The sequence below is a fragment of the Crocodylus siamensis genome, chromosome 13, assembly GCF_052110815.1.
Source record: "Crocodylus siamensis isolate JL-2025a chromosome 13, ASM5211081v1, whole genome shotgun sequence".
NCBI classification, from domain to species: Eukaryota; Metazoa; Chordata; order Crocodylia; family Crocodylidae; genus Crocodylus; species Crocodylus siamensis.
The window spans coordinates 32,633,866-32,654,126 of record NC_143407.1 but is presented as its reverse complement, the minus strand read 5'-3'; the positions used below and the strand labels follow the sequence as shown (position 1 = coordinate 32,654,126).

The window sequence follows — 20,261 nt, the reverse complement described above, 5'->3', positions numbered from 1 at the left end:
GCTGCTTTGTTCTGCCTCGGCTCTGGCGGCTCCTTGATGCTGTTACTAGCAACACCTTAGACGAAAAGCGTGCGTTGGCTCTCACTGGCGCATAAGAGCTGGAACTGGGGGCTGATTCGTCTCTCTCCGACAACACTCATCCAGAGGCTGCGAACAAGAGCATGAGTGCAGGCAGTTCTGCCAGGAGATTACCGGCGCTTCTGCTGACAAATCAGAGTCGATGAAGAGGTTGTTGAATACCAGCTACATACAATAATGTGCCGGAGCATTTGTCATGCCCCTCTGCCTATCAGTGCAGCTGCTGTGCGAGGCCATGGCTGTTATTGCCTTTTAAGTAGCTGAGGAATAAATCTAGCCCTGTCTGCTTTTCGGTGTTGGCTGGGTGAGGATCCAGCCCTGCATACAACGCACCAGCAGTCAGGTGCCAAAGCTGGTGCTCCCGTGAGGACCACCGCGCTGTGAAGGGTATCATCCAGGAGGGTAGAAAACTGCTCTCATACACCAGTGAGGGCACAACTGGAGGAAAAGGGGTGAGATGGAGCTGTTCCTGTTCTGCACCAGTCTGTGACTGTGAGTTTGGCCCCTTGGGGCTGTTTGCAGCTTGTGAAAATAAGAACACCCCCAGGGTTGCTGAGTATTTAAGAAGCTGCATATGCAGCATCGTTCTTCCAGAGATGGGAAAGCGCTTGACAAAGGCAGGCAAAAGCGTTACGATCATGGACCTGAAGCCCTGCTGGACTAAACTTGCCCAAGGTTAAGCACAGCATCGGTGGCAGAGTTAGTACGAGAGTCTCCCAGCTGTTCTAGCAAGCATCTTTTAAACCTGCCAGTGCCAGAGTACAACTAACACGGCAATTACGGTCTGCTGTAAATTGTGGTCTGGGGTCAGACCTTCTTTTCCAGTGCCTGCGGGGTGCCTCTGATGGGCTCACATTTCATTTCATTTGCCGTGGCCCCAAAGAAGTAAAATATGAGTTTCAGCTGTAATGTCTTGTGAGAGCTGATCATAAAAAACCTGGGCGTCAGCTCTCATGCTCACAGTGGAGCGAGTTATATGAACGGGCCTATCGCAGCAGGGCTCTGCGCCTTGATGTCTTCTAGTCACATAGCACCTTATATCAAAATGTTTTGAGGGCAGTATGTGTATAGATCACTTCACAGACTGCAAAGGATCAGTGTCTTGTTTATACAGCTCCTCTCAAAGATGGCAACTTTCCAACCACTCTAGGGAGCTAAATACCAACTGCAGGTGAGGAAGCCGGCTTCATCAGCGAGGTGAGAGACAGCAAGCACAGCAGTGAAGTCAGGGGGCTACATCAGAGGGAAGAATAACTTTTATGGAAATACCAACCACCCTGCTGAAATATCTTAGCTTTCCTTTGCAGGAATCTCTCAGCCCGTACAACCGTGCATTGCTTCCAAGAGATGACGTGAGCCCCAAGTTAAAAGAAGGGCCTTAAATGCAGCCCAGAAGGTACATGGGCTTAAATATTATCTCAGAGGAGAGGGTATACAATAATAACAATGCCTAGCTCTTGCATGGTGCTTGTCACATGTGGATCACAAAGCAATTTGCACAGGAGGTTAGCCCGATTTTCCTCTTGCTACATATGGGGAAACTGAGGCATGTAGCTGGGGCATGACTTTCCCTAGGTCACTCGGTAGCAGAGCTGGGACTTGGACGCAGGTCTTCCAAGCCTCAGACTAGCCCCCAGACCACGGGATGCCTGGGCTGGACCCCAGGGCAGTACAAGATAAATGCAACAAGATCTGGAGAGCGTAAAATGATGCAACCAGCACCACGTTCAAAGTGATTTATTTCAGCTATAACCATTCCCAGCCTGCACGAAGAGGAAGGAAAAAGGGAAGCACCCACCCAAATACATGCCACTGTCAGGCCATTTGCTCAGCAGCGAGTCTCGACCATGAAAAAGTCACAGGTTGTGTTTGTTTTGACTGAGAAGTATTTCAATTATTCATCTCATCATTATGATTAGCTTACTGCATCCCTGTCATCTAAAAACGGGTCTTAGGCAAAACACAAAAGCACACTGGCCATAAATACAGGGTGGGCTCCGTTCTGCGGCCTCCCCAAAAAGGCATTTCCATCTCTCCAGGCTCCACAGGAGAATTCACCCCTTCGACAGAGACAGCTGGGGACAGAGAAGGAGAGCTTATTCCTTCTGCGTGTCAGGATGGCCCAGGGTCCCCAAATCCAGGCTGGTGGGTTTCCTACAATGCACTCTTGCTACAATGCTCCCTGTAGCCCCAAATCAGCCAGATACAACTATTTCTTGCTCACGCCTGCCCCCTGCACAAAACCCCACCTGTGCTAGAGATGAAGCCAATACAGACCAGCCCTCAGCAACCAGGACAAATGCTAGTATCAGCAAAACTTCTCTGCAAGTCATTAGTACCTGGAGGTAACAGGCAGGTGCGAAGGGCCCTCACTCTGACACAGGTGTCAAATTTAAAGATTTAGATTTGACAAAAGCGCTAGCTTAGCCAAATGGCCCCTTTAGAGCATTTGCAGCCAAATCACTCCTCCTCTATTCACATGAGAAAAAAATGGCCACAGTTGATTGGATCAATAAGCACAAATTTGATCCATCCCTTACATATGTAATGCCTCGTCAGATTGAAGGGTCCAGGCAGGTTTGTGTTTTAATTACTGGAAGACTCCAGGCTCCTGTGCCCAGTGTTTCATCTGCCTTAAAAATTATACAGGAAAATCTAAGTTTCCTCTAACACTGAGGTTTTATCAGGTGCTCTGAACGAAGAGGGTTGGAGCACTGTTCAGATCCTAGCCCTCTGCCAGCAGCAATTCCACAGCTTAACTGAAGTCAAAAGGAGGTAACATTGGTACACTAGAGCAGTGGTCTCCAAACTTTTTTGATCATGCACCCCATCAGTAAAAAATTTTTGAGCATGCACCCCCAATACATGTATATTTATAGAAATAGAAATAGAAGTTATTTTCTTCTCGCACCCCAATGGATCGTCTTGCTCACCCCCTGGGGTGCGTGCACCCCACTTTGGAGACCACTGCACTAGATAGCACAATTTGATCCATGCTCACTTCCCTTCTGGCATCTGTAGCACCGGCCAGAGAAATTTCAAATGATGATTCAGTGGCTCTAATTCCTGCCATCCCTTGATCTGGCCTGGTCTCTGGCTGCAAACGTGACAGTATCAAAAGTGGCACACACGTTCACTAGGCAAGGGGCTTTATTTTGCAAAGCTGGCTGGAATTAGTTAGTCCTCTCCCCTTGTCAATGCAACGCTGCTGTTATGCTGACACTGGGAAACAGGCCCTGTTCTGCTTTTATCATCAATGATGTAACTCAGCCTGCTGGCCACGGTTTTCAAAGAAAATCACGTCCTGCCTAAAGCGTGTGATTGTCCATTTGCACTGAGTGGTGTATTAGACCCACACTTGCACATGGGCACATCTGGATGCAGAGCACCAGCCCCACAGCTGCCAAGAAAGGGCATAAAGTGGACTTAAGAAAGATGTCATCTTGTCCTGGCCCTCAGTGCAGGAGTGACTTTCGCTCGCGTTTCCTTCAGGAACACTTGCACTGAAACATGGCACTGCTTCAGATCTCAGCAGATCAGGGCCCTTGGGCAGAGCAAATATGTGCATTTAATATTGCATGGACTTTTGCAGCCCTCTCAACAAGATGACAGCATAAAATAAGCGCCGGTTCATTCCCTGCAACACCACCGATGTTCCAGTCCCAACCTCTCCCAGTCGTTAGCCATTCGTCGCATTTTGAAATCAGAATGGGTTATGCAGCCAGTACGCCTAAAAAGTCCATCCCAGTTCCAGAGCTATTACCAAACCTGGTGTTAGAAGCAAGGGAAAAGCACAGGAATCTCTCTGAAACTAAAATGAGCTTTTTAAAACCACAAAGTAATTGCTCTAAGCAAAACCAAATTTTACAATGAAAAAAACAGTTGAGTCGGGGGGGAAACCTAACATCGGACACCTGATTTCAATCAAACACATTTGATTTGTGATGTCCTTCCAGTACCGAAAACAGCCCGGGAAAACCACTGCAAAGTGATACATGGTGCGCTGTGTTCTGGTGCAGTCGCAAACCACCTGGGCTCTGATTACGGTGCACGTGATGTTATCTGACCCCCTCAACGTAAGTGTAATACCTTATAGATCACAGCCAGCTGCTTAATGTATTTTCCTCTTGCTCTCTCTCCTGCATGCAATGAAACACTCCTGGGCCTGAGTTATTGTGCAATAATTCACACCTAGATACTGTAAATGGCACTCGATCTTCAGCCTCTTGCCTAACAACCCACCATGGTTTGAATTATTAGGTGAGGTCCAGCCACATTCTTCAGTCTGAGAGTTATTATTTAATCATGGAGATATGGGGAGAAGGCATAAAGAATTCAGTTCATGGCAAGGGAAAAAGCAGAAGTTTATAGCGTATAAAATATATGTTGCCAGAGTTTATGAGTTTTTTTAAGCTGATGTAACATCTGCTGAGAGGACGTGGTAAGGATATATTCTTATGAGAGCCCCTCCCCGCCCTGGAGTGCCCCTGGACTGACGGCACGTATCCAGGACAGCAGCGTTGGGATGGCCTGAAATCTCTTTCTCCATTGCTCTGTCAACACAGCTGCTTGTGTCGCCGCTTTGCTGTGGTATGTGAGCATCTCTGTGATGCCTGTCACGACCCTGGAGACAAAGAGGTCACACCAGAAGCCTGGCTCTCCATCTTTTGCATTAATCCCTGGATCCGTGCAATAGCTTGGCCTATAATGTTAAGAATAAAGTGATTATAAGTTTGGTAGCTCAAAAGGGCAGCTACTGTGTTAGAATCTGTTAACAAATTCTGGCCAGCTGCACCGAAAGGGAAAAGTCAGGGGAGCATGTTTGGGAGAGATGGTCCCTCTTAGTTCGAAGGCCAGTGCAGGCACTGGGGATTTTGCTTTAGCTTGCAGGGCAATGATCTGTGTTGTTAAACCAAGACATAGCAGGAAGATATTACAGCCACTGCCATAAATCCCCCCACACAAACTCCACTTGGAGACAGGCTGTGGGGAGGTGGATCTCTGTTAAAGTTAGAGATTTGTGTTTTAAATTTACCTGGGAGCCAGGAAGAGCCGGTGCTGCCACAGCTCGTGTTGCTTGACGCGGACTGCAGTGAAAGCCAAGGAGCTGCAAGCAGAGCTGTCTGCCAGGCCAAGGCTGGCGTCAGCCAAGCAGCAACTCCTGAGCGAGCAGCCATCTCACCTAACTGAAAATCAGTCTCTGTTGGAGAGAAACCCCTAGAGAAACACCTCACACTCAGTCTAGAAAGGGCTTTCCCTCCCCTAGCAAGAGCTGGCATGTTATAGCTTGGCTTTACACAGCAGACAGAGCTGCTTTGGGGCTGAGCTTGCACGCAGAGGCTGCGCTATGCATGCACAGTAACACCAGATTTGAGACTCAAGCTCATAACTGGGCTAGTAGTCCCCAAAACCGCCTTGCTTTCCAACACCCTCCTCTCAGCAACCTGAGGAGTGGTGCTTATGGACTACTGAAAGAACTGCTTCCTGTCCCCTGGGCTGGAGGGCAGATGGCCACTGGGTGAGGCTCTTGGTAGGTGCTATAACTCTCCTAGGAATACTGGAATTCCCAAAACTGATGCAGAGCTAGGTATAAAATTGGGGTCAACTCACAATAAAAGCCTTCAGGTCCCAATCTCACGGACCCAAAGTATGGTACCTGCTGAGCCTCATGCCTTCTGTGCAGAAAGATTTCCCAGGGCAGCATTTTCCTCCTTGATACCAAGGGGATCGCCAACACCACAACCACTGCCTTTGAAAAGTCTGTGTCCCTAATGAAGCCGATTGGAAGGGGAGGAATTTTTCATATGTGCTGAGACTTAGCTTTAAATTTATGGAGAAGTACCACTGAATGCAGCAGAAAGCATCTTATATCGCAGAAGCAAACTGAAGAAATTTGATTTTTATTTCTGCTCCTCTAAGAAACAGCAAAAGAAATTAATCTTTCTATCTAAAACAGTATTACTGCAGGTTATGGCCTTGTATATGTTGAGCTGCAGTCATGCGGTTTATAGTGAACATCCCAACAAACTTTTATCTCTATGCATGTCAACAGCTCAGCTGTAATTATTCATCATGTTCATTCATCATAGGAGACCATTTTTAGCTTTGAAACTTCCTAGGTAAGAAGTGAGAGCAAAGCAGAGCATGGCATAGAAACCAGCTGGTAGCACACAGGGGGACAGGGCAGCACTGCTGACAGCTCTTCCTTTTTATTTCAGATTTGCAAAGGAATACCAGAGCATGTGAACCAGGGGTGGGTCCAGGACCGAGCAGTCAGACTGAGCATGGCTCTCCCAAACCTTTGCACCATTACTGCTGACAGACAGGGACAGTCATGAAGGACCATGCCTCTTCCTTCCTACCAGTGGAACAACACTAGCAAAACTCAGCAAAGACTCATCGCCAATCATTTTGGGTCCCTAACTGAGACAGCCTCAGGGTATTTTAATGGGGGATCAGCACTGGAGGGGCAGTCCTGTATCCCAGCAAGTCCTAAGTGCTGCCATGGTCCTTGGGGTATAGCATCAGGGGACATAAGTCAACGTAGCTAAGAAAGCTGCACCAGGGATCAAACCGGCCCAGGGCAGCATCTAAATAGGATGAGCACAAGTTGGGGCAGAACTGAATTTAGCCAATAATATTTCCATCCTCTGGATGTTAAGCATTGTTCATCAGCTTCAGTCTGAAGACTGAATCCAATTAATTGGGAATACACAATGCCACTACAGAGAAAAAATGAATACATGCTAGAAAGAGAGCAAAGGAAACTTTGCGCATGAGACAAAATGGGTAGGGAAGGAAACGTTGTTCTCAAGACCTGGAGAAAAAGATTGCAAACAACTGAGGCTGAACTAAAAATTAATTCATCTTGAATGAAGAAATTGAGTGTGACCCTCTAAGGACAAAGTGAAGGACACTCGGCTATGGCAAAACAAATTAAGGAAGGTAAAAGATAGTCCATTTAAAACAAAGTGAAGTGACTCAAAGTTTGCCCACTTAATGCAGTGCAGGATGACTCAAAGTTTTGGCTATTATTAGTTGAATAGTTCCCATGAAGGAAGCAGTGGCTTTTACTGGCCTACTTCTCCATCCTCTCAGCTCTCCCTGCTCTTCTGACACCAACAACTCCCTCCATATAGAGGTATTTCATGGGCTATAAAAATGTTAATATGCTCCCTGAGAAACTATATAAATAATAACTAGTGTCCGCACCATGGAGCTGCCTCTAAAATATGATCTTTCACAGTTCACTTTATCTATTTATTTTCCCCAAATAACTCTATACAAAATTGCATTGTGAAAACATAAGCTTCTTTTTCTTATTCCCCTAAGTGTTTGCTATTTTGGCTGAAAGGGAAGGTCTACTGCTGAATCCAAAATTTCAGAAACTGCCATAAAAAGGAAATGAGACTTTGCTGTGCATTAAAACCTGTACCTGAAAGGCCCAGGGGAGGAGGTTGTCTGGATAACCAAAACTGGTCTTTTTCATTCCTATTTTCTTTAATTATACATTTTAATTCACTATTTTTAAAACCTCTGAAACTGTATAGAGCCTTGATGGGTTTTTTTCTTTTTTTAAAAACTGCCTTTGATAGGCACACTGAAGTTTGCCTAACTGGAATTAGAAAAACCTAGGAAGTAAAACCCTGTGAAACATGATTTATGACAGAAACAAGGATAGCCCTTTTAACAATGCCACTCCAATACACCTCTTTTACAACTGCTGAGAAATGTAAGTAGAGTTCATTTCTCTATTGTTTCAGTGCCTCCATCTTTTGGCTCCATTCCTCACATGTCAGTAGCCTTAATGTGCACATGACATTTCTGGGTTTTGCCCAGTTGCAAATGTTACTGCAAAACTTCTAAAAAAAAGTATTGAACTACAGAAAAATTAAACAGACACTATCCAGATAAAAATTTAAGAGCACATTTCTTCTCCCGTGCCTTGTAAAGATGCTCTAAAACATAGTGTCACTTGCTCTTAGGGAATATCCTTGGTGCAGGGGATCCCTGAGATGGTGTAGAATCAGCATGTCTGTGGCACTGCTACCTATCACGGTCGTCAGCTATTTCAATAAAATCTAAAACAATTAAAACACTGTTTTAATTAAAATGTATTTTTTAAAATATTTCTAGTTGGATTAGGCTTTAATCCATTCTCTCTCACATTTCAGCACCTTTCAGTTAAAAATTACATTGTAAAGGTCTAAACTAGTTGTGTCTTTTTTAAACAAGTTAATTAGGATGTAATGAATAATATAATGAGCTGACCATGCCTATGTACCACTGCCCTCTACAGCCTCATGTTAAAACAGCTCAACTGTGCCATAGGCCCTGTATTGCTCACAATGGAAAATCTCTATGGGCACTTGTACATGTGATACTTGGCACAATGTACACGCGATGAAAATGTTATTTGTGTGGCTTAATGGCGTCACACACTACACATGTGCCAGACTGGGGGGGTTTAGATGAGTTTGCATTGTTGAAACTAAACTACATCTGGGTGTAGTTGAGTTTGCAATGTTGCAAATTGCAACAATGCGTCTGTTTGTTCGCCCTCCAGCCACGGGAGAGACGGGCAGAGTCCACAGAAAAAAAAAGAGGATTGGGCTCTTCGTCATTTCTGCCTTCAGCAGACGCCTGCTGAAGGCAGAAGCAGTGAGGGGCACAATCCTTTTTAAAAATTTTTTTTTTGATGGAGCCTACTTACCTCTCCTGCAGCTGGCAGAGACAGGGAGGGGAGCTTCCCGTGGGCCAAATGGTCCCTGAGCTGCAAGGGACCCTGGTCCTTCCCTCCACAGTGGTGGCACCTGCTGGGGCTGCTAGTGGGCCAGATGCTGCCCCAGCTTGGAGGCAGCACCCACCCTGATCCAACTGTTCCTTGAGCCTGCCTGCCAGAAGTCCATCAGGTGCTACTCCCTGCGCAGCCTTGGGGAATAGCTGAATCGGGCCGGGTGCTGCCTCTGAGCAGAAGCAGCTTCTGGTCTGCTACCAGCTTGTTTGGGCAGCCTTGGGGCCACCACCACTGTGGAGGGAAGGACCAGGACCCCCTGTAGCTCCGAGGCAGCTCGCCCCCCTGGCAATTCACGCCCCCGGCCATGGGCAGGCTCCAGCTCCAACCCCTGCCCCCCAAAAAAACAACAGGATCAGGCCCCTCACTGTTACATGATGGAAAAATGAAAATGGTGGGTTTCACTTAAAAACCCACTGTTTCAATTTAGGGGGCATAGAATTAAACCCCGAGAACTAAACCCCCGTCACATGAAGAAGTGCCCTATTAGCTCAAAAAGTAGAGGCCTAAGGGGCTGGTTTGTTTTTTGGAGCAGGAAGTTCTCTCCTTGCTGCAGAGTTCTGCAGGGCAAAGACAGGCAGCACAGGAACCACTATGAAGTCCTGGCTGGCAACTGATGTGCTAGAGTATTAATATTTAAAAGGATGCACATGCATGAAAAAAGACAAAGACGAGAGACAGGGAATGAAAATAGCCTGCCAAGAAGTATGCCAAATAGTGTACTAAGGGACACAAATACATCACTTATGTTTTTGCATAAGTAAAGTCAGGTTTATTTCTTAAATGTGGGTCCTCCGCAGTAACAACGAGCTTTTCATATTCCCTGCCAGGCGTTACCATGCACTCTTGCCTAGACCCAGTAAGCAGGTAACTATGCCAGCGTCTATGAGCAAAGCTGAAACGCCTCTTTATGGCCTGCTTCTCTCCCTAGCTGACTCCGTGTAGGTTGTTTCTTAATCGTTAATATTTACTTCACATTGTGTGCTTGCTCATTCTTTCTTATGCATCTCTTTGTCAGGATGCCATCGTTTGGTCTTGAGTTTAATGGTCATGGATTTAGAACAAGATATTGACATTGGAAATAGAACCCAGGTTGTTCACACCCCTAGGCTAGTGTTCTGCTAATGACCTGAGCTAAAGCAGCAACTTCATCATAGTTTAGAGGCTGCCAATTAGCCCTCTGGGGCACTTGTACACGTGACAAAAATTGGCCGTTTTTGCAGTTTAATTGCCTCACACTGGCTGTACAGGTGGCGTTTTTTATTTTTTAAATTAGTTTGCTACATTGCAAACTAAACCACATCTGCATATAGTTTGCAATGTGGCTATTTGTAACGTTGCAGCCTTTGACAAGTCGCTCCCCTGCCGCAGGCTGAAGGGCCCAATCCTTTTCCCCCCCACCCTGCAGAGCCTGCCCATGTCTCCCATGGCCAGGAGGTGAGCTGCTGGTGAGCCGGGCAGCTTCTGAGCTGTGAAGGGTCCCAGCCCTTCCTTCCGCAGCAGCGGTGCCAGCTGGGGCTGCCTGGACAGGCTGTTAGTGGGTGGGTGCTGCCCCAGCTCGGGCTCAGGGAACACTTGAATTGGGCTGGGTGCTGCCTGCAAGCTGGGGCAGCACCCGCCCACTAGCCACCCACCCACCCAGACAGCCCTGGGAGGTGGGATGGTGCTGCCACCATGGAGGGAAGGTCCGGGACCCCCTGCAGCTCAGGGCTTGCTGGCAGCTTGCCCCTCAGCCATGGGAGAGGCGGGCAGACTCCATGGGGGAGGAAAAAAAAAAGGATTGGGCCATAATGGTAACAGAAGCCTCTAAACTGAAATACTGGGGTTTTAATAGTCGCAATTAGAAACCCACCATTTCAATTTAGGGGACTAAATCCCCATCACATGTACAAGAGGCGTTGGAGTAAGTTACTCACAATTCTTTGTCAAATTCGCATAAGGGCAATTTAGCAGGATGTACGCTGCACCTCCTTAAGGTGCTGGAATAAAGAAAAGAAACAGAAAATAAAAGCATTAAAGTGCATGGAAAAAATTCAGGGGGAAAGCAGAGCAAAATAAACCCCACTATCACTAAACCAGTACTTGGCACTTGCAAGGTGTCCCACACAAAAGGGCCAGGGCCATTTATTCCCACAATGTGGGATTAAACTTGAACCTAAAATTTAAAATGGCACCAAATACTGAACCTACTCTTCATAGGATATATAGGACTGGAGGGGACTGCTTGGGTCAAGTCTGTTCTTAAATCCTGGAAGGGGAGAAAGGGACCTCAACCCTCATGCACCAACCCAACTGCTTTAATGAGCAGAGAGGGGCAGCCAGAGTAAGAAGAAAAGCCTGTCATCAATGCAACATCCCCATTATGTAGTTCAGTCCTAGGCAGACCCTTTCCTGGGAGGGCTGCAGGGACGTGAGAAGCATCTACGAACTCAGCCAACACCTAATACTCCCCATTTCCACAATTTGCTACTGCCAATGGGGGCGCCTCTATGTCCTCGTTCACCACCTCAAAAAGCTGTTTATGACAAGTACGAGGTGTCGGTCAGGAAAAAAAATGATATAGCAACAGCATGGAAAGGCCACCTGCTGCACAGGATTAACCTTGTTAGGCCTCACTTTTCCTTTATGCTCCCCAAGTCTCTCCATTATGCCAGAACAGTGCACAGCATAATATACGCTCCTTTAACTCATCTGTCCCTCTGCAGGTGCATCCAATCTGGCTCAAACATGAGGATTTCTCCGGTTTTAACTGAAATAAGAGATCTGCGTGAATACATTTGACTTCAGTTTAATGCATTTGTATCCTAACATAACAAAAGAGAGGCTCGCTGTGGCATTTCCATTAACAGTTGCATTCATTTTCTTCTTGCAAATGTCAGATTCTTGGAACATACCAGTCTCAGACTCGAAGAGAAAACAGGCTGCTCCAAAATTCATAACAGCAGGATGCAGGGAGTGATGGAGAGTGGGAAGAGCGAGCTCACAGAAGAATGTAAATATTTTCATTAAGTCTTTTTTTTTCTCCCCCTGCAAAAACAGATTTATCATTAAGTTCTTCCCAACTATGTAAGACCCTCATCCCCCCCCCAACCTACAATTCTGCTAGTATATAAGAAGCGTATGAGACTCAGAAAGTGAAGCTGACCAGTGGACTTTCACTGCCTACTACTGGGGAAGAGCCAAACATAAGCAAACCATGTATACTCTGGAAAATGAGCTTGACTGAAAAATATTTTGTTCTTATCACTAGTGCAAAGATCAACTTTAAAATATCTTTCCCATTTAATCCCTTTAGTATCCAGTGACACTGGGTACTGGATCCGGTATCCAGTGAAAGCACTGCCTTTCTGATTAAAGCACATTAGACCAGCTTTAATGGGCTAGTTAGGGCTAGCAAACATCGTAATATTGATTGCAAACTTTAAAAATAATGCATCTTTCCCCCTAGATTGTCAGCTTCTTTGTAGCCATCCTTTCAGCTCTCCTAGTAAGGATGTCACAGGCTTACTAGCAAGCGACTCAGCCACTAGTAAACAAACTTCTGACGAGTTTTGATTCAGAGAAGCCGTCTCACCCATGCGCTGAGCCAGCTGTGTTTATCAATTCTGCAGTGAACGGTGCTGAGAAATCACAACAAGCTAGAGGGCTTCAATTAGCATTGCCAACCATTTTGTGTGTTGTGTCAATACTCCCGAAGCGAAGCTCCGTTCCCACATCTTAGGAAATTCTTTTCTTTGTTTGCTGCCTCTCCCTTGAGGCTCTTTGACTATGTTTTAAGGGGTCTACATTTCCTACTGAGATTTGGGAAACGTCTACATATTTCTTTATTTAATAATGTTCCAGTCCTGGTTTGCTGTACCTGAAGGGTGGAAGTGTTTGTTCCCTAATAATCCTAGACAAACCAGACACGAGGGAATAGCATGACGGCCCAGCAAGCAGTATGATTCAATACAGATGTAAGCGGTACTCAACCAATATTTTATTTTTGTAAAGGGGGTTTGTGCTGTTCAGAGATTCTGTGTTTTAGAGCAGGCAAAAAACAATGTCCTGATAACCTTCAGTTATCAGAGCTGAGAAAAATGCTGGAGGTGGTTTTTTTTCACCTGCAGATATCCAATTGATTTTTTTCACTTGTCTTTGCCTCTCCTGGGCTTTTGTCAAGTCCAATCATGGTGGTACCCGTGCACTAAATACAGTCATTTAGATTCTCACGGTGTTGTCTGCAGAGGACGTCAGTGGATTCAGCGCTCTCTTTCTCCAAGGTGGCTTCCTGTTTTCCCTGTACCTGTGTTTGTTCTTTTGTGCTTGCTCTCAGCAAAGTGTCATGCAGTCAAACTGCATTTTAGTTACATTTTATTTTTAGTCTGTGCCAAGGAAGCCTAGAGCGTATGCATGTGCTTTTTTTTAGTTTATGTACAAATCTAAGTGTTACTAACACACACGCTCACGGAAAGCAATTTTCTTTGTTTTAATAATACCTCTTCAAACAGCTATTTTGTTGCCTAAACAGCTAATCATTCTACCAGCTTATCTTGCATTGGACATATCCTGCTGAATTCCCCCTGGCAAGAGTCAGTGTTACATAGTTTTGTTTTTACATCCTCCTAGGTTGCGTCAAATCCAATTTTTGCCGCCGATTCCCTTCCCCAATTTCAGACGGGAGCTGCCTTTCCTTAAGCAATCCTGGCCCAGCCACAAAGTCATTCTTCAAGCGTCCTTTCAACCTTTCATTTTAGAGCTATCCTTGTGCTGCAGTGGAAAACACTACTTCCATCTTCATTCTCCCTTCAGACGCCAGACTTCTGGGCACGGAAGACTAATGGCCTCTACCACTGACACAACCTTTAAACAACTCCATGAAAAACAACTGACCTTTAGTCTCAACTAAGCAAGGTATTGCATCCCCTGCAAAAGCCACAGCTCCCTAACCTTTGCAATATACCTCAGAGCCACAAAGGAGTTGAGGCTTCCACCATGTAGCCACCAACTAATTGAGCGTGCCCCATTATACTACATTTTCTCTGCTAACTTAATAGTGTTATGACGCAAACTGGGAGTTTGATTCCTCTCTCCAGAAATAGCCCAGTGCCACTTTAAGATATACACCAGAGAAGCAAACAGACAGATCATTTTTGCAAATATATACATTCCCATTGAACAGAGAATGTGTACCCAGGAACAGCAAAACTTTTCTTTGATTACATTCCATGTGAATCAATGATTTTCCATTAAAGGCGAGTCAGATTCAAAAATTACACAATACATTTTTACGATTTTCTTTCAGAAGCAAGTCAGTAATAAAGAAGAGATAGTGGCATCATAACCAAGAGAGCAAAACAAAAGTGTGGCTCAATACCACATACTCTATAAAATGTCATTGGCAGCATAATTTCAAGCTCCCTGGGTACTCTTAGTGTATTTCATTGTTACTGCTGAATTACCAAAAGGGGCTAATCCCTACCGAAGTATACTGATCAGGACCACAGAATTAGGGAAGGAAAATAGGAAGTTTAGAAAATTCTGAAGTATCCCCCCCCCCAAATTTGCAAACCAAGATATTGCTTGAAACGCCCTCCCCTGCAAGTGGTTTCAGTTTTGACAAATTAGCATTTTCCAACAAAAAACAGCGGAGTCAATATCTCCCTAACAGGCTCCATCCCAAGCAAACCACAGAAGAGTCAGAAAAATAAAGTAGATCACCGTATGCTCTGTTTAGGAGCAGAGTCTTTGGACTATACTAGGGGTTGGCAAGCCCCAGCACATGTGCCAGAGCATGGCACGCAAAGGCATTTTGCTTAGCATGCATGTCGGGGTAGATGGCGGGGAAGGGGCTAGGCTGCACTGCCACAAGAAATCAGGCCCCTCGCAGCTCCCCCATCGTCCAACCCTGGCATATCAACATTTTACGAGTCAAGGTGGTGGTGGGGGGTGTCTGGCACTCTGCCCAAAATCATCGCCAACCCTTGGACTATACACTGACCTGGAGTATGTACTCTCTGGATCATAAAGTAAAAAATGCTTATTAAGATCACAGTACTGTAGTATTAGCAGCACCAGAACAAACTAGTTTCAATCATGTTTGGCTGCTATTTGAGGCTTTGAAAACGATGGGAGCTAGCCAGTTTCGGAGCTTCCAGTAACAGCCCCAAAGCTGACTGACTCCCATCTAGGCTTCCAGCAGGCCTTTGACAGCTGTTTCTTCTTCAGGGTTTCTAGAGCTAATAATTAGGCAATTAAATGGAGTAAAAGCACATGACAAAGTAGACAGTGGAGCTGGAAGATCCTGTGCACTTAACCAACATGCAGATAACTGATACTAGACAAAAAAAAAAAAAAATGGAGCTGACATTGGCTTATACAGTTAAACAATTTATTCGCTTATCTAATTCGCATGTAAGTGGAGCACACAGTATCCTCTACAGTTTCCCCTATGTTACTCATAAAGAATTGGAATCAACTAGGAGAATTAAATGTAGCCTAGTGGACTGGGTTCCGTTTCCACCTCTGCCACTAATCTGGGCAAACCATTTTGCTCGGAGTCTGTTTCCTCCTATATGAAACACAGATAATTATGCTGAGAGCTATTGTTGACAACTGCTATACAAGAGAGAGAAGTTATTTGAAAATACTGAGCATGCATCCTAGGAGGCTGGAAAGGCGGCTGCAAGAAAGATTTAGGGAGTTGCCAGAAGGGGTTAAACAAGGCGTGCTCTTTTTCTTGCCATAGGTGAGAGGACCAGACACAGTCAAGGAAGCCATTAAAACAAAATCTGTTATAATAGCTGTCCATGTTGGACACATTAGATGCAATGTGTGGTTCTAATACTGGCTTCACTGATCAACACCCTCATTTTGAAGGTCTTGCATTCCAGCACTGTAATTTTCAAAAACAAAGTGTCCTGTTCTGTGGGAGTGATTTTTATTAAGAGATTAAAGGATTGTTGTAGGTAACTCTGTAATTGCTATTCCCTTCCCAGGAAACTGTTTTCTTATAGAATTACTATTTTTAATGCTTCTCTACATTTATATTTTGCCAGAAAACAAGCCTTCTCACAAAACAAACAAGTGTTCTGCAGATTATTTGTGGATGATACCATGCTATAAACTGCAATGAGAGAGAAAACATTGGCACATTCAATATTTCTAGAGTACTGTAATTAGAGTAATTAAGTCAGTCTTTTAAAATAGTTACAAGGATTACTAAAACACAAAAAAGAAGTTTTTAGCAACTGAAACAGATTGATTCACTATCTTTACGTTAAGATGCCTTACAAAGTTTCTTTTAACTACCTACTGAGTTTTAACAAATAAAGGCTAATGCTTACAGAAAGGACAAAAGTTTGTCTGTGCTAAGGAATAAAACACTGTGTTGTAAATATTTGCTATATTTTAAGTGTATAGTAATCTGATAAATAACTAATGAGCTATGCAAAAAAAAAAAAGACCTAATGCTACCCTGCTTAAACAATGCACAGTCTTTAATAAAACACCAGAATTATGCTGGAGAATTGCACTTGCTGCCTTGCTAGTTTGTTTCAATGTAGCTAGAATTAGACAAACTATAACAATTCTTTAAAGATGGAGAAAAAACAGAGTTATGTTTAGATAAATGACTGCTTCCTAAGGAAGGGCTTTCATATAATACCTTTCAGTGATTAATAGCAATCTTTTTCTTAAACCTGCAGCAAAGACAGAAGTGATATCAACGTGTTAAAATCATTAGAGCAGAACAGATTACTGTACTTTAATTTGCACAAGAGAGAAATGAAAGGCATTTATAATAGTCAAGCTGGCATAAAATGACATTACACTGAAAATAGTCTCTTCATGGGGTATCATGATGATTGCTGTTATCTCACAGAAATATGTATTTTTACTTAACATATGAAAATGAATAGCAGAAAATGGACACTGCTAACAATGTTGGGAACGTTTTTTAAAACCCACAAACAAGTGAAAAGCCAAAAGGCCTCATCCATTCACAAAAGTTGAAGATATAAATTGGTACAACTCTAGTTGAAAGTCATGCAACCCCCCCTAGTGTGGACACAGTTAGGCTTGTAATAAAGGTACTAAAGTAGTGATTCTCAACCAGGGTGTCATGGTACCCTTGCGAGCCCTTCAAGCGTGCTGCAGGGTGCCGCACAATGTTAGCATCCTTTGTTTACAAACATGATTCACAAGATAAACCCAGAGATTTCTGGTAGAAATGCACAGTTGTGGTCTGTGCGTTCTTTGCAACAGAAAAACTGCTCTATTATTTTTCTGTAGTCAAAAAAAAGACTGAAAACTAAGCTGGCATTTTCTGAAAGGTTCCTCGAGTCTATCCAAGGTGCCTCGAGTCTAAAAAGGCTGCAAACCACTGTACTAAGGGAAGGGAAATAATTTATGAGGGTGTTCCAGAAAACAACGGCAATTTCAAAATCAAACCATTTTGAAAAAAGCAATTTGCGTGTAACAATCATTTACCGGACAGACTTTTCTACATCTTCTTTATGTGTTGTAAACGACGGATGCGTTTGACAACACTGCCATCAATATTCCCTGCTACAATGTAGTTTCCCATTTCATTGCAGACAACAGCTATTTTGTCATTAGTTTCTGAAATGCCCTCCATGCCATTAAAAGATACACTGTATCCACCCTAAGGATTCTATGAATATAGTGATTAAAAAACAAAAAGGTATCCTAAGTCAAATACTTGGATGGGTAGGAAAGCTGTGTGCAAACCAAACCCAAGTCCCAATTTCTGACACACAAGTCATGCCTACACTAACTTTGCTCCCACTCTAGGCACCCCAGGGCCCAAAGTGCACCAATGTAGCTGCCTTGAAGCCAACCTAAGAGCATGCCCAGCACCTCCTCAGGCTCCATGTCTCAGGGATGCTTACTCAGGCACTGCTGTAGGATGGGATTTGGTGCATGCCTAGTGAAAAGCACATGCTTTGTAGCTGATTACCCAGGCACAACACAGAGGATGGGTAGATATGCCTTCAGGAACTCAAGTTCTATTGACTTCAGGAACTAAGACCCAGATATTGGTCAGGTGCCTAAATACCCTTGATGATCTGTGCCTAACTGCTAAACTTACTTCTGAAAATTAGTCTTGGGTTCTTAATGCACGATCCAGGCTCTTTTCTAAATTTCCCCTTTTACCTTCAGAAGCATTTGTATTCAGGTCCAGGGTTAAAAATCAAGGAGGGAATGACACACCAGAAAAATATACTAAAGTGTATGCAAAAACCGTCATCCACATATCCACAAGCTATACTATATATATTTTTTGCTTCTTCCCATTTCCTTCCCAATTTTTTCTCTCTTCCCCACAATTCCTTATGGAGCTTTCACATTATGCACCAAGCTGACATGGTCAAAGATGCGCATAACAGCACACATGGCACATAATGAATGCAGGATGGAAGACATCCCTTAAGAGAAACAGACCTTGTCACTATATTGGCGATTGCAATTAAATAGGCATTTAAAAAAAATAAATTGCTGAGACCAAATCAGGTGCCTCGAAAAGCTCCTCCAGAAATAGGGGACATAAAGATAAAGGTCCCTCGGCTCTCCTAAACAATCAAGCAAACCCGTATCTAGTTAGGAACGGATGAACGCATCACATAAATTGTATAGTTTGCTTTTCATTGACTTAGGTGTCAGTTCCCTGTCAGGCTGATAGTTTAAGATGGAGTGACTGTATTGGCATGTAGATAAAGACAGGCAACTTGGAAAGATACTTACCTTACATATACCATTTCCCCCATTTTGATCTAAGCAAAATGTAGTGAACACTTACGCTGGGAAAGAAGCTGAACAGACACTACTCAAATCAGGAATAGGACTACAGCTACTCCTTGCTTAATGTTGTAGTTATGTTCTTGAAAAATGCAACTTTACGCAAAACGATGTTAAGGGAATCCAGTTATGTCACAGTAGCTACCTACTAGCAGGCAGCAGCCAAAAAAACATTATAACCGAACATTGCACCACTTCAAATAGATCAAATAGATCTAATAGATTAGCAACATAATAACGAAACAACGTTAACTGGGAGGATGCACCTGTATAAGCAGCACTATGAAATGTACACTTTGGTTTCTGCAGTAACAAGTCACCTAGAGATGGATCATTCTCCTAATTACCCTTCTTATTTCAGAGGGAAATTTATCCTCCTCTGCAAAATAAACTCCTTTTCGATTCTTTAATTCGTACTGTACGAGTTGCATGCCCCCGAACAACTTATTTTCAAGTCTTCCCTCCTCTCACCCCTTTTAGCACCAAAAGCCCCACTGCGAAGCCTTGAATGTTTGCTTCACGTGAAAAAAACAAGTCTCCCTTCAAGCACCCTCGCCGTTTAGGAAAGCAAGGGAGCCAGCACTGCAACAAAGCAACGAGCAGGGCCATGAACGCCGTGTGCCCCTGGAGGCCGCAGTGGTGGTGGCGAGCTGGGAGCTCCCGCGTGTGGCCGTGGCGGTCGGCGGCAAAGGCGGGTGGCAAGTGGCGACCACCGGCAGCATCGGCGGTGCATTTTGCAGGGGCCGCAGCGCCAATCTCCAGGGGTGCACGTGCACCCGCATGCTCCCCCACATGTCGCCAATGAGCAGGGCACAAAAGGCATGGAACCGGCGGTCGAGGTCGGTTTAGGAGAGCAAGGAAACCAGCACCCAACAAGGCAACGAGCGGGACGCGTGACGCACGGAAGCGCTGCTGAAGATTGGGCAGGGATCCCCTTCCCCGGCACAGATCTAATCCGGGAGGTTTTCCTGAGCACCAACGTGTCCGTGTGCTTGCGTATACCCATTGTTTGACCCCCGTTGTTATATGACCCCCAATTCCTTAGGAACCGGGAATAAGGAACCGGGAATAAGCAACCAACTTCAGCCTCATGGCAATGCAGCGGGATTGCTGGCTTGGGCAGACTTCCCGCACGCCTAGAGCTGCCGCTGGATGTGGGGTCAGGAGAGAATTGCACCCCTTACTCGGACTGGGGGGGAATGTGGAGGCTGTTGCTTAACTCTGCCCCCCCCCGGCTCCCTTAGGGCACAAGAAACAGCCAGGCCCCCGCGCGATGCATTGTGGGCCACGCCCCTCCTTGGCGCCAAGCTCCCCCGCCCTTTGCCCGTGCGGTGCATTATGGCCCCCCCCCCACCCGGAGCTATGCCGGATCTTTTTCGCCGGGCCTGCTCACCGGATGTGACGGCTCCCGTCTCGCGGAGAGGCAAAGGAGCGCTTTTCCCGCCCGAACGGCCAGCTCTAGACCGCACAAGCTGCGGCGCGGGGCGCTCCGCCGAGGTCGGCGGCAGCATTTGTCGAGGGAAAGCGATTGAAGGTAGGGACTACTTTTCCTGCAGACGGCGCATGCGTGGTGCGAGCGGAGCGACACCGT

The 20,261-nt window shown here is 45.1% G+C and overlaps 1 long non-coding RNA gene across 1 annotated transcript; it reads right to left on the bottom strand.

Annotated features, from left to right (window-relative positions):
* Window positions 1–1,777: 1,777 nt before the first annotated feature.
* On the bottom strand, window positions 1,778–20,186 carry LOC149854203 (uncharacterized). The gene is made up of 4 exons (XR_016438904.1): window positions 20,064–20,186; window positions 11,767–11,899; window positions 10,789–10,851; window positions 1,778–4,780 (listed from the first exon to the last, which is right to left on the bottom strand). It is a non-coding gene; the product is annotated as an uncharacterized LOC149854203 (long non-coding RNA).
* Between the last annotated feature and the right edge of the window lie 75 nt (window positions 20,187–20,261).